Here is a 12,700-nt window from a genome sequence, read left to right on the forward strand (position 1 = left end):
ATATATATAATCAAGTATAAAAAAATTAGTACATTGTATTAATGATTCGTTATTGATTTATGGATTAACATATTATGTATTTTGATTATTTGTTAGTTATTATTGTATTTTAAAAAGTACAAATGTATTAATATATGTTTAAATTATTAAAATTATTGTAGTATGCGCTTATTATTATTTTTTATATTAATATAATTTTTATTTAATATTAAAACGTTTAACATTTGGCGGGCCCCCGCCAAGGCCCGCGTGCTTAAGGCGGGGCGGGGCGGGCCGACCTCACCTAGGCCCGTATTTTGGCGGGCTTTTTTAGCCCGCCCCCGCCATATGACGGGCTTTGGCGGGCCCCACCCTGCCAGCCCGTTTCGATAGCTCTACATGCGGGCACATAGCATGGTCAGTTGAAGCATATCTCATAATTTACCTTTTCCACTAGTCTCTAGAACAGGATCGGTGAGGGTAGGTACTCTTAAGTTTGAAACTTTCTGTATGTTGGTACTTTACAACTAAATTAAAATTTTGAATTCAAGTTGATAATAAGATTATAAATTTATTATTGGGATAATGGTCAAATAGACCCTCCAATTATACATCAAAGTACAATTAGACCCTCGAGTTAATTTGTTTTTTTTTTTTTTAATTAGATCCTTAAACTTGTTAAAATTGTGCAATTAACATATTTGACATATAATAGCATGTTACCTCCAAGTCACATGCCACGGATTAATATTTTTTAAAACTATATATTTTAAAAATCATAGTATATATATATATATATATATATATAGAAAAAATACCAACAACAATTTGTCATGGCAGATAGGCTTCTTCGTTCGTGTCGATCTGGACGGAAAAGAAATCTTTTCTGTCCAATCTAGAAGGAGAAGTCATGGTTGTACAGTTCAAATCGGATAGAGAAGCCTGCCGACTTTTCCGTCGTCAGAAATATTTTTTTAAATAATTTTTTTTTAAAAAAATTTGAATGAGATGTCACGTCAAGTGCCATGCAAGTACAATTGATCGTTACCTTTTGCCCTATTGGTAACTTATCAAATGTGTTAATTGTAAAATTTTAACCATTTGGTTGTCAGTTATGTTCATCGGAAATGACCAATTTTTAGTAATGTTTTTAGTTATAAAGCTAATTGAATTTTGGTATATAATTTGATGACCTTTATCTCTTTATTATTTTATGTATTACAGACTTAAGGGAAAAGTACTATATAGTTCCTTTCATATTTGTAATGATGAAGTTGTCAATTTTGAGATGATAAAATTGGTTGCTTCTTAATTATATTATTTATTCTCCTTAACATAGGGTCCAACTGTCCAAGTTTGAGGTGCTACGCTTCAATAGTAGAATAAGTCTAACATCAATTCATGGTTCTAACTTCTAAACCTCGTGTGGAATAAATTGAATTGCTGAAAGAGTCGTGCTTGAAAATCATTCTACAATATAATTATGTAAAGATTATTATTTGGGAAGAATGTAAAGATTATTATTCAAAATAATGAAGAAATGACTAGCTAGCTAACCTAGCTTCATGCTTCATATTTATTGCGATTTAAAAAAAAAATAAAAGTAATGTATATATTGTTAGATTAATTAATATTATGTGACAATAAGGATCGTACTAACCTCCAACCATAACTCTATGTTATCTAAGAGAGAGAATTCGTTCATTGGGCGGCAGTGGCAAATCCAGAAAATTATCTGAGTGGGGGCGATTATTAAATGATGTTAGAAATGTCAATGACAAAATATCAAACAACCATAATAAGCAGTGACGGATTCAAAAATTATTTTCAGTAGGGGCGAAACATTAAAACAAAAAAGATGGCTTAAAAAATGAAACACTTAAGAAGTTAGCCATAAATATTGTTAGATATTAGCAAAAAATAAAACACATCAAATCTTTATAAAAATATTTATAATAAAATATGCAATGTAATTAATTTGATAAGATAATTCTAATACAAAAAATATTATAAATTACACATCTCAATATATATATATATATATATATATATATATATATATATATATATATATATATATATATATATATATATATATATATATATATAATGAGATGTGTAATTTATAATATTTTTTGTATTAGAATTATCTTATCAAATTAATTACATTGCATATTTTATTATAAATATTTTTATAAATATTTGATGTGTTCTATGAATATATATATATATATATATATATATATATATATATATATATATATATATATATGTGAAAAGCTACGTTTAAACCCCTGACCTTGTTAACAATAACACACATGCTTTGCCATCTAGGCTAACACATTCCTTGTTAATGTTAGCTGTTTTCTTCTGCTAATACTAAACCTTATACTATATATACACATATATATACCAGGGTTATATATGGGGTGGAGGTGGGGTGAGTGGGAGCAGATGTTCCCACTGTAGGTCCGCCCATGTTAGGCGGTATGTAATCTCGATATTGTTCAAGCACATTAAATGTCACGTCATCTTGCGAATTCTTTCTAATATAATTATGTAGTGCAAATGTGGACATAATAACATCAATTTGAGTCTCTCCACTAAACTGTGACATTTTAGCAAGTATCTTTCATCTCTTGTTCAATATTCCAAACGACCTCTCAATACAACCTCAAAGAGAAGAATGTGCACAATTGAGATCTAACGAATGACAAACATTGATTTTTTTAAAAAAACAATGCGGTGCCATTTTCATAAATAATTGAACATCGAAGTGCAAGTAAAATGTATTACAAGTGCAAGTAGCAATTTCATATAGTGCACCTTGCAAGTAAAATGAATTACAAGTGCATGTAAAATGTATTACATGTGCAAGTAAAATTTACATTAAGCATCAATACTAAATGGACCAAACGTTATAATTAGTTGCACCTAGGTGCACGAATGTTTACAAGGTAAATTACTTGCACTTGTAAGTGACAATAGGTGCACTTGTAAGTGATTTTACTTACACTTTTTACTTACAAAGGTGCACCAGCTACTTGCACTTATAACACATTTACTTCCACCAAAGTTCGAGTTATTTATAAAAATGTCACCGCTTCGTCTTTTAAAAATTACATCTGATTTGTTGATCTGGACATGTGGACAGTTGTAAATGATTCTTATTTCTCTCCAGGGCGAGCGTTTGCATTAGAGCGCTCCTATATATATATATATATATATATATATATATATATATATATATATATATATATATATATATATATATATATATATATATATATATAATTTTATAAAATATTTTAGAACTCATATGATTGTATAGAATTTTAGAGAAGATTTTAAAGATATAATCATAGTTATACGATCAAGTAAATCTCCACCGTCAGTTGAGTGAGTGGAATAAGTATAAATAATCTTATGCGGCTCATTTTGTAACAATTCCAATGGTCCCAATTCTTCGAATGAAGATGAATGATGATGTTTGGTGGTGAAGGAGCTCCTAGAAAAGAAAGTCATTTATTTAAAAAGTTTAGGACCTACATACTAGTTTATCTTTAAAATATTATTAAATAGAACTTACAAAATAAGCAATAAACATCTAAATAAGTTCGATCAAACAGAGCATAAATCATATATGCTTGCTCATGTGAAATAAATACTATAATATTATATTTCACGATCTTTTGAAGGAGATTAATAAATTGTTTGTAAAATGGAATACTTATAATTTTTTGTGACTTTAACAGAATCTATTCATTTAATTGAATGGAAAAACATAGAAAAATTTTAACTTTTGGCAGCTAGCAATGGTTTTAAGCTTTCTGCCGCAAATATTTCTCCCAAGCTTTCTGCCGCTGCCGCAAATATTTCTCCCAAGCTTTGCCGCAGATATTTGTCCCAAACATGTTACCATACCAATGAAACTAAGATTGCTATCCAGGATTAGTGGCGAACCCAGAAAACTTGTTCAGGGAGCCAAAAGCATTAAAACAAAATAGATAGTTTGATAAAAAAATAAAACACTTACAAGTATAGAATAAATATTGTTGGATGTGGACGAAAAATAAAACATATCAAAACTTTATAAAAAATATTCATAACAAAATATGAAACATAATTAATTTGATAAAAATAAACCTGCACACACACTAAGGATTTGAACCTAGCCACTTACAAAACGCATGTCTTTGTCACCTAGTCTAGTCATGTTTTGTTAACTTTTATCTATTTTATTATACATATACTAAAACTTGTACTATATATACATATATACATACAAAGATTATATATGAGGTAGGGTAGGGTGAGGGGGAAGGGGCAGCTGCCCCCATGCTGGGTCGGCCGCTGTCCAGGATCTTGTTGTCCAGGTCCTTGCTGAGCTGGTCCGTGGCTGAGGTTGATGTCCTATTCGGTTGCCAGTCCGGTGTGTGGCTGAGGTTGATGTCCTATTGGGTTGCCATGGGGAGGTGGTGGAGGGATCATAGCTTGATAGGGTGGTGGAGGAAACTGCTGATAAGGTGGTGGAGGGGGAGGGATGTAGCCATAGGGCGGAATGGGTGGTGGATAATAGGGCCTTTGAGGTTGTTGTGGGGTGGGTGGACAACCAAAATGTTGCTAGTCAGGACCACTTCTATTTTCACCTGAAGCTCCTGCATTTGAACTCTCATCTTGGGAAGAAGCAAGGGCTCCCATTCTTTGAGGGTCCATTGAAGGATAAAATGCTCGCTCGGGCTGAGGCATATGCGGAATGTTGAAGTAAGGCATGTGTGGAGGTTGATCCTGGTTATCGAGCTGAGCCACAGCCGCCTGCTGCCTCAACTCATCAGTTGGTCTTCTCCAGAGTAATTTCAGCAGCAGGCCCTGTATTACAAGCTTGTTTGCAAGTTCCTCAACTGCACTCTAGGCACCTTCCCTTGTTGTATATGTTACAAAAGCACATCCACGCTGCAACACCATTTTTACGGACTCAATTTCACCATGTACATAAAACTGATCCCTAAGGTCCTGCTCAGTGATTCTTGCATCAACTCCACCAACATAAAGGGTTTTGATGCTCTCATCGTCTGGAGGCTCCAGAGAAGGCATTTCACCTGCCTTGTTAAGTAGCTTCAAGGCCACTGGATCATTTACTCCATAGTAAGGATCTTTAATATTTTGCTGTGACAACTCCCCTGCCATTTCATGCCTATAAGGACACTCAAGGCCTCTAGTACATTGACCCAGGACATAGAAACTGCAAACATGGGCCCGATTTCTCTTGTAGTATGGAGTCATTCTTTGAAGCTTCAAAATAGTATCATTTCGACGGACCTTTCCTTATGATGATTCATAATCTATCCCAGCTCTTGCCCTGCGGTCATGCTCCTCAGCAAAATATTCTCTATTCACATCACTCTTCGGAATGGCACCATTGGAATTGATACTAAGTGCGGTATCTCGGACCTGAACAGGTAACCCATATTCAAGATCAAGAAGACAAACTTGACAAACGTTCTTCAACTTGCAGCAGGTCTGGCAGATCTCAGTTTTCTTGTACCTCGCATCCCGACCAGGCCTCCACCTGAAAACAGTGAAGGGTCTTGTACAAATCTTGCATTCCTTGTCGTAATCAGCTTTACTCATCCGAACGTAAGGACTGTCGCCCAGGCACGACTCGCAGATGATCGGAAAGTCCGACCGTTCCCATATCAGCTGCGGCGTCTCTCAATAGCCTATGCGCCATTGATTAACCTGGTGAGCGAATATGAATTGAAGCTTGTTAAACAATGAGCCGATGTAGTTTAGGCTGTAAAAAGCGGCGGCGAAAGCTTGACGGGGCAGAGATTCCAGCGAAGAAAGATTGGGGCAAGGAGGCAGCGTGAACGATATAGAAAAATCTATACTATATATAACTTTCCGTCCCATTTCTAAAAAATCCCGCTTTCTAATAAAATATATTGTTTCTATCATTCCTATTCATATTATAATTCTACATAAAAATTCATATTCATAATACAAGAGGACAATCTATATCTATTTTATAGCATTTCCCCGTTGTCAAATTATTTAATTATGAAAAACTATGGAATAATTAATTATGGTAATAAAAATTCTAAAAGAATATAGAATATTTAATTATATTTCATTATAGTTATATTCTTCCAAAGGCTAAATCCCAACTCTAACGGCCCCCACACCCCGGCCCGACAGAGCATTTGGGAGGATGTAAATCATGGTGACTCAACTGAACATGAACCATAGAGGCTAGACCGGTGCTCACTGCGCACAAGGAGCCCCCCTCACTTTGAGAGGTTACTCCCACATTGCCGCTGGTGACCAGTTGAGCTACCAATGCGGGCTTCATTATAGTTATATTATTATTGTGCTTCACAGTCATTATATAGTAACATAACTTGACATGAAAATAATAATATAAAAATAATAATATAAGTGGTAATAATAATATTAAAAGTAATCAAGTGTTAACAATAACAATAAGAATATTAATGTAAGAATTAAAACATAGAATAAAATGTAATAATTAATCTATATATATATATATATATATATATATATATATATATATATATATATATATATATTTTGTTGAAGTATAATAAAAATCCTATGTAATAACAATAATAATAATAATAATAATAATAATAATAATAATAATAATAATAATAATAATTTTAATTTTAATGGCTTCTTATTTTAATTTTTTTTCAAAAAATATTTTTTTAATGTTCGGCTGCACAGCAAAAAATTGTCTATAAGAAAATTTATATTATTATTATTATTATGTAATTATGTAGTAATGTAATAATAAAATAAAATTGTAATATTTATAAAATTAATAATTAATAATATAATAATAATCAAAACAAAACTATATACAAAATAAAATTAAAATTAAAAAGAAAAAAGACAAAGGGGAACCATGAGCTCCCCTTTGTTAATGTTGTGCAATCATTTTAATCTCACATAAAAAATGTTTGGAAAGATAATCTCTTGAGCTCCTCTATATAAGAGGAGCAATGTTCGTCTATATAAGAGGAGCAATGCTCATCTTCCTAACATAATTGCTTGCCCATCAACGTGGGCAAAGTATTGAGAAGCCAAAGGTTCTTATATAAGAAGTCTTGGCTTAATGACTTTTATTTTAGTTTTTTTTTTTTTTTTCAGAAAACATTTTTTTTAATGTTTGGCTGCACAACAGAAAATTGTCTAAAACAAAATTTATATTATTATTATATTTTTGTTATGTAAATATTATAATAATAATAATAATAATAATAATAATAATAATAATAATATAATAATCAAAACAAAACTATATACAAAATAAAATTAAAATTTAAAAAAAAAATGACGAAGGGTAGCCCGTGGCTCTCCTTGGTAGATGATGTGGGATACATCGAAACTGTTTGGAAAGATGAGCTCTTGAGCTTCTCTATATAAGAGGAGCAATACTCATCTTCCAAACATAATTGTTTGCCCATCAACGTACGTGGACAAGTATTGAAAAGTCAAAAGACTCTTATATAAAAAGCTTTAATGACTTCTTATTTTAAATTTTTTAGTTAATTAATTAATTAATTTATTTATTTATTTATTTATTTATTTATTAGGGGGTTTTGGAAAAAGATTAATCTTAATCTTTTCCCAAAATGTATGAGTTGTTTTTTGTTTTTAGCAGTTTGGAGCAAATTGAAGGTTGTTAAATGGAAAAATATAATTGATTATATTATGTTTCTTTTTTAAATGGAAAAATTGCTATATATTTAGACAAAAAATATATCTTCCATACAAATGAATTAAGATAGCAATTCATTCATATAACTGGGTTGTGAGAGAACGAGCACATTTGTCTAATTTATGAAAATACTAAACAATGATAAATAAAATCACAAATGAATTAGGGGGTATTCAATCATGACTTTTGTAGAGTTTTAACGACTTTTAAAATGATAGATTTTAATAAACTTTGATTGACTTTCATAGAGTAGTTCAAAACTTTTTAAAACTTTATAAGACTCTAAAAGTCTAAATAAAAAACATTCATAGACTTTTGTCAAATTTTTATTTTAAAAAGTCTACGAAAGTCATTGAAATTCTAAATTGAATACATCCTTACAAACTTTCAGTGACTTTGACTCTTATCATTTATAATTTTCTTACAAAACATTTATATATATCATTTATAACTAGTTGGTTTACGCGCTTTGCGCGAATGAAATAATGCCCAATAATTATTTTTAAATAAATATTTCAAAGTATATCAATGCAATATTATATCGGAGATGTTCATGCATAGGTAAATAAATATTGAATTTGTTTATTTAAATCGGTAATTTAAAGTATATAAATGCAAGATAATATATTATATATGAGATATTGATTTTATTGTCACTAAAATAAATGTTTGCGATTTTGTAATAACGCTAGTCTAAATACTTAGTCTAAAAATGATAGTCTAAATAAATACTACTTTTGGTTTAAATTTCTCTAATTCTTCTTAATTCTCTTTTGGGTAGCATTGTCATTGTTTCATCTTCAGTGCATGTCTTTTTTTTTTTTATTGGTAATGTGTCATGTGCAATTGGGTTACTGATAAAATATTAATATTTATTATATTTGTATAAAATACTTTAGTAAATAAATATATATATAACATATTTTGTATTATAACTTTGATATTTAATTACAAGATAATGTAAAAAAAGGAAACAATGGACAATGTAGTAAATATAATAAATTAATAAATTTGAAGGTAATAAATCTTTGAATTGTAAAAAATAAAGATAATATAACTAATGAAATTATATCTTTTTTAAAAATTTTTATAATGAATAATTTTTTTAAATAAAGGAATTATAGACATCTAATTCTAAATTAATTAAATGCATATTATTATTTTTTGTTGTAGCTACTACTTTATTTTTTTTTTTTTTTTTGAATGTAGCTACTACTTTATTTAATTTAATAAGAGTAATAAAGTGGCGTACCTAATAATGAAATCATTGATTTTTTTTAATTTACATTCGTTGTTGAGACAAATTGTTTTGAGAGTTTGTCAATAACAATTGTTACAATTCCTGTCAATAGAGGATGAAATAAATAATTCAAAATATATAGTTACAATAGATATTGTTATAATGATATACTAAAAATTAACTTACAAATTTCTTTAGAAGTTTTCATGCATTGATAAAATTCTGAAGTGTAAACCTGTTCAATTGGAGTCACTGGGATGTCAACATTGTCAATTCGTTAGAAAATGATCCTACCTGTTTTCAAACTAATTATTTGAACAAAGTTTATGTTAAATTTTATATTATATATATTTTTTAAATATATTTTAACATATTCGTAGTATATGTTTAACAATTATGTCAACTCTATTTAGAAACAAGAATGAGTTCGGAAACGCTCTCAACACCGCGATCGGATGAAGATCTCGATCTTCTTGAGCGTAGCACCAAGAAATCGAAACGTGAGGCAGCCCCAAACAACGACATGTCGGTGATCATAAGCCCTGATGCAAATCCGATGGAGGAGGTGGAGATGGTTTAGGAAACGCCGTTGGAAGATCTGCCTGGCGATGGTGTACAGGCCTCGGCTGATGAACGTGCAGCGAGGGAGACACAGGTAGTATCGGCAGGATCGGAGCCACAACGAGCGCAGCCGGTGGTCAGACGAACTTACGCGGAGAGCCTTGCCGGATGGATCGAACCTGGACAGTGCTCGCATGTGCCCAGCCCGGATCAGGAGCGAGTGCATGCGGAGTTGATCGCGGAAGAAAACGATGATCCCCTCTGCCCAACGATCAGGCTTACCAAGGAAGAACTGGAGATGATTAGGGCGCCGTGGAGAAAATCACTCATCATCAAGGTGATGGGGCGAAAAGTTGGCTACGCGTACATGCTGCGGCGTCTCACGGTGATGTGGAAGCCGAAAGGTGGCATGGACCTGATTGCATTAGAGAATGACTATTACTTGGTACGATTTGGATCTTTCGAAGATCTGGAATTTGCAATGTATGAAGGACCGTGGAAGATCCTTGACCATTACCTCATCGTAAAGCCTTGGGAGCCAGATTTCGACCCGATGAACGATACAATAGAAAAGGTTCTTGTGTGGGCGCGAATCCCTTGTATCCCGATGGAATATTACGACATTATCTTTCTCCGGAAGCTTGGTAACAGGATTGGCCGCACAGTTCGAGTTGATAGGGCAACCAGCTTGGGGTCCCGAGGGATGTTCGCGCGTATATGTATTGAGATAGACATGCGACAGCCGATCATCTCAAAATTCAACTATGAAGGCAAGATCAGGTATGTTGCTTATGAGGGTATCCATTTAATTTGTTTTTCGTGTGGTGTGTATGGACATGCAAAGGAGTCATGCCCGAAGCTGAGCAAGGAACGAGATGGCCAGAAAGATGGAGACGCGGAGGAAGCGACGGATCAGGCGGAGTGTTTGAATCCAGCCTTTGCGCGCACCTCTGCGCCCATTGCGAAGGAAACGTTGGATCCTACCATCCCCTTTGGCGCCTGGATGCTCGCACCACAGCGGCGAGGTCGCCCGGCGGCGGCAAGCTCCGACAAGATTTCCAGAAAACCGGCGAAACGAGGTGAGATCACGAGAGGTAGAGGCGGATTGATGACAAGGTCCTCTAGATTTGCACCGCTGCGAACTAGAGATGAAGAAGAGGACTTGGAGGAAACACCGCCTGTGCCTCCAGAGAACCATGTCGACGCTGCGAGGGATACAGAATTTGCGACGGGCAGGGACGCCAACGCCAACCCACCTTCCACCAAGAGCCACTTGATCGTAAACAGAGGGGATAGCCGCCGTAGACCAAATGTGATTGTGCAGGAAAAGCAGATTCTGAACACACCGGCACCACCGCAGGGACGAAATACAAGTGAGAATGTCGCCGTCTCGGGACCGCGACGACGAACCGAAGGGACACCTAGTCGGGCAGCAGAAGAGGAAGAGCATGTTGTGGTTAGAGGGGAACAAGGAGGCCTAGTGATTCAGACGGCCCGCGTATGCATGGACAGTGCTGGGGACCACATTACGTCTCCGGTATGGCAATCGTCAAAAGAGCACCATAGCGACCCCCCGGAGCTCCTAGACGATGAAGGGGACGTGGTAATGGATCTCAGAGGGGTCCAGGCGTTACGCGGGAGTGGAGGTAACGGGGGAACTTCTTGAGTAACCCCGGTTTACGCGTTTTTTTTTCTCGTTTAATTATGCTTGTTTGTGTCTCGTGTTTGTCCTCTTTAAATTAATTTTTTTTATGGATTGTATTTTTTGGAACTGCCAGGGTGCGGGAGGAAATGCATTCCTTCGTGCACTTAAAAATTTTCTTAACATCTATAGGCCTAGCATCTTAAGCCTTTTTGAGCCAAAGGTGTCTGGAGCTCAAGCGAATGAGATTTGTAAAAAGTTGGGCTTCTCAGATTGGATCAGGGTGGAAGCTGTGGGATTCAGCGGTGGCATCTGGGTATTCTGGAGGGATCCAGTAAGGCTAAAAATTTTATATACTCACCCCCAGTTTATTCTTATGCAGGTGGAAGAAAATAATCAGCCGCCTTGGCTATTAGCCTCGGTGTACGGTAGTCCTACCCACCAGCTACGCCGGAGACTTTGGAAGGATCTTCGGCACTCGGAACGCAACATCACGGGACCCTGGATCGCGGTCGGGGATTTTAACGCTGTTACTAGCAGGGACGAGACAAGCAATTACAGTTCATTCTCGGCCCATCGGAGCTCGGACTTTACAAGCTGGATCCAGGAGGAGGGGCTCATTGATTTGGGCTTCTCGGGCCCACATCTCACTTGGATGAGAAATGGTGGCGATGGCGCCCCTAAAGGCGCCCGTCTGGATCGGGCTCTATGCAATACGGATTGGAGGTTGCGCTTCCCAGGTGCGTGTGTTACACACCTTGCCCGTTTCGCCTCTGACCATGCACCTATCTTATTACAGGTTCAGGGTGGAAAACATCAACCAAAGGTGGCGCCTTTCGTTTTTCAAGCAGCTTGGTTGACCCATGCGGATGCCCGAGGGGTTGTTGAGCGTATCTGGAAGCCAGACCAAAGCATTATGGACAATACACGCAACCTGGCGGCCGGTCTGTCGGTGTGGAACAAATCTACCTTCGGAAACATATTCAAGCGCAAGCGGATCCTTCTGTCTCGGATTAATGGCGTTCAGAAGGTGTTGGCGAGAACACACCACCGCGGCCTTGAGAAGCTGGAGCACAAGCTTAGAGAGGAGTTAGAAGCCACTTTGCACCAGGAAGAACTCCTATGGTACCAGAAGTCCCGGGAGGAATGGATTTGCTCGGGAGATAGGAATACGTCTTTTTACCATGCAACAGCTGCCATCCGCAAGTCGCGCACCTCCGTCTGGAGTTTGGTCGACGACACCGGAGTATGGATTACGGAGGAAACAGGGCTCAAGGACCACATCCGGAATTTCTACGTGCACTTATTTTCCGAGGAGGGCACGGGGACCCCACAAGAACAGTTCATGGCAAATTTCCCGGCTTTACGAGACCTCGACTGGAGGTGTTTCAACAGACAGGTAACCAAAGATGAGGTCTACAATGCACTCAAAGACATGAAGCCTTTCAAGGCTCCGGGGCCGGATGGTTTCCAAGCGGGCTTTTACCAGCACATGTGGGATGTCACCGGGGAAGACATCTATCAGCTTGTACAC

At 35.8% G+C, this 12,700-nt stretch overlaps 1 pseudogene; it reads right to left on the reverse strand.

Annotated features, from left to right (window-relative positions):
* Window positions 1–4,392: 4,392 nt before the first annotated feature.
* Window positions 4,393–5,725, reverse strand: LOC109153226 (annotated as a pseudogene).
* Window positions 5,726–12,700: the final 6,975 nt, after the last annotated feature.

The sequence above is a fragment of the Ipomoea nil genome, unplaced genomic scaffold (genome assembly GCF_001879475.1).
Source record: "Ipomoea nil cultivar Tokyo-kokei standard unplaced genomic scaffold, Asagao_1.1 scaffold0268, whole genome shotgun sequence".
NCBI lineage: Eukaryota > Viridiplantae > Streptophyta > Magnoliopsida > Solanales > Convolvulaceae > Ipomoea > Ipomoea nil.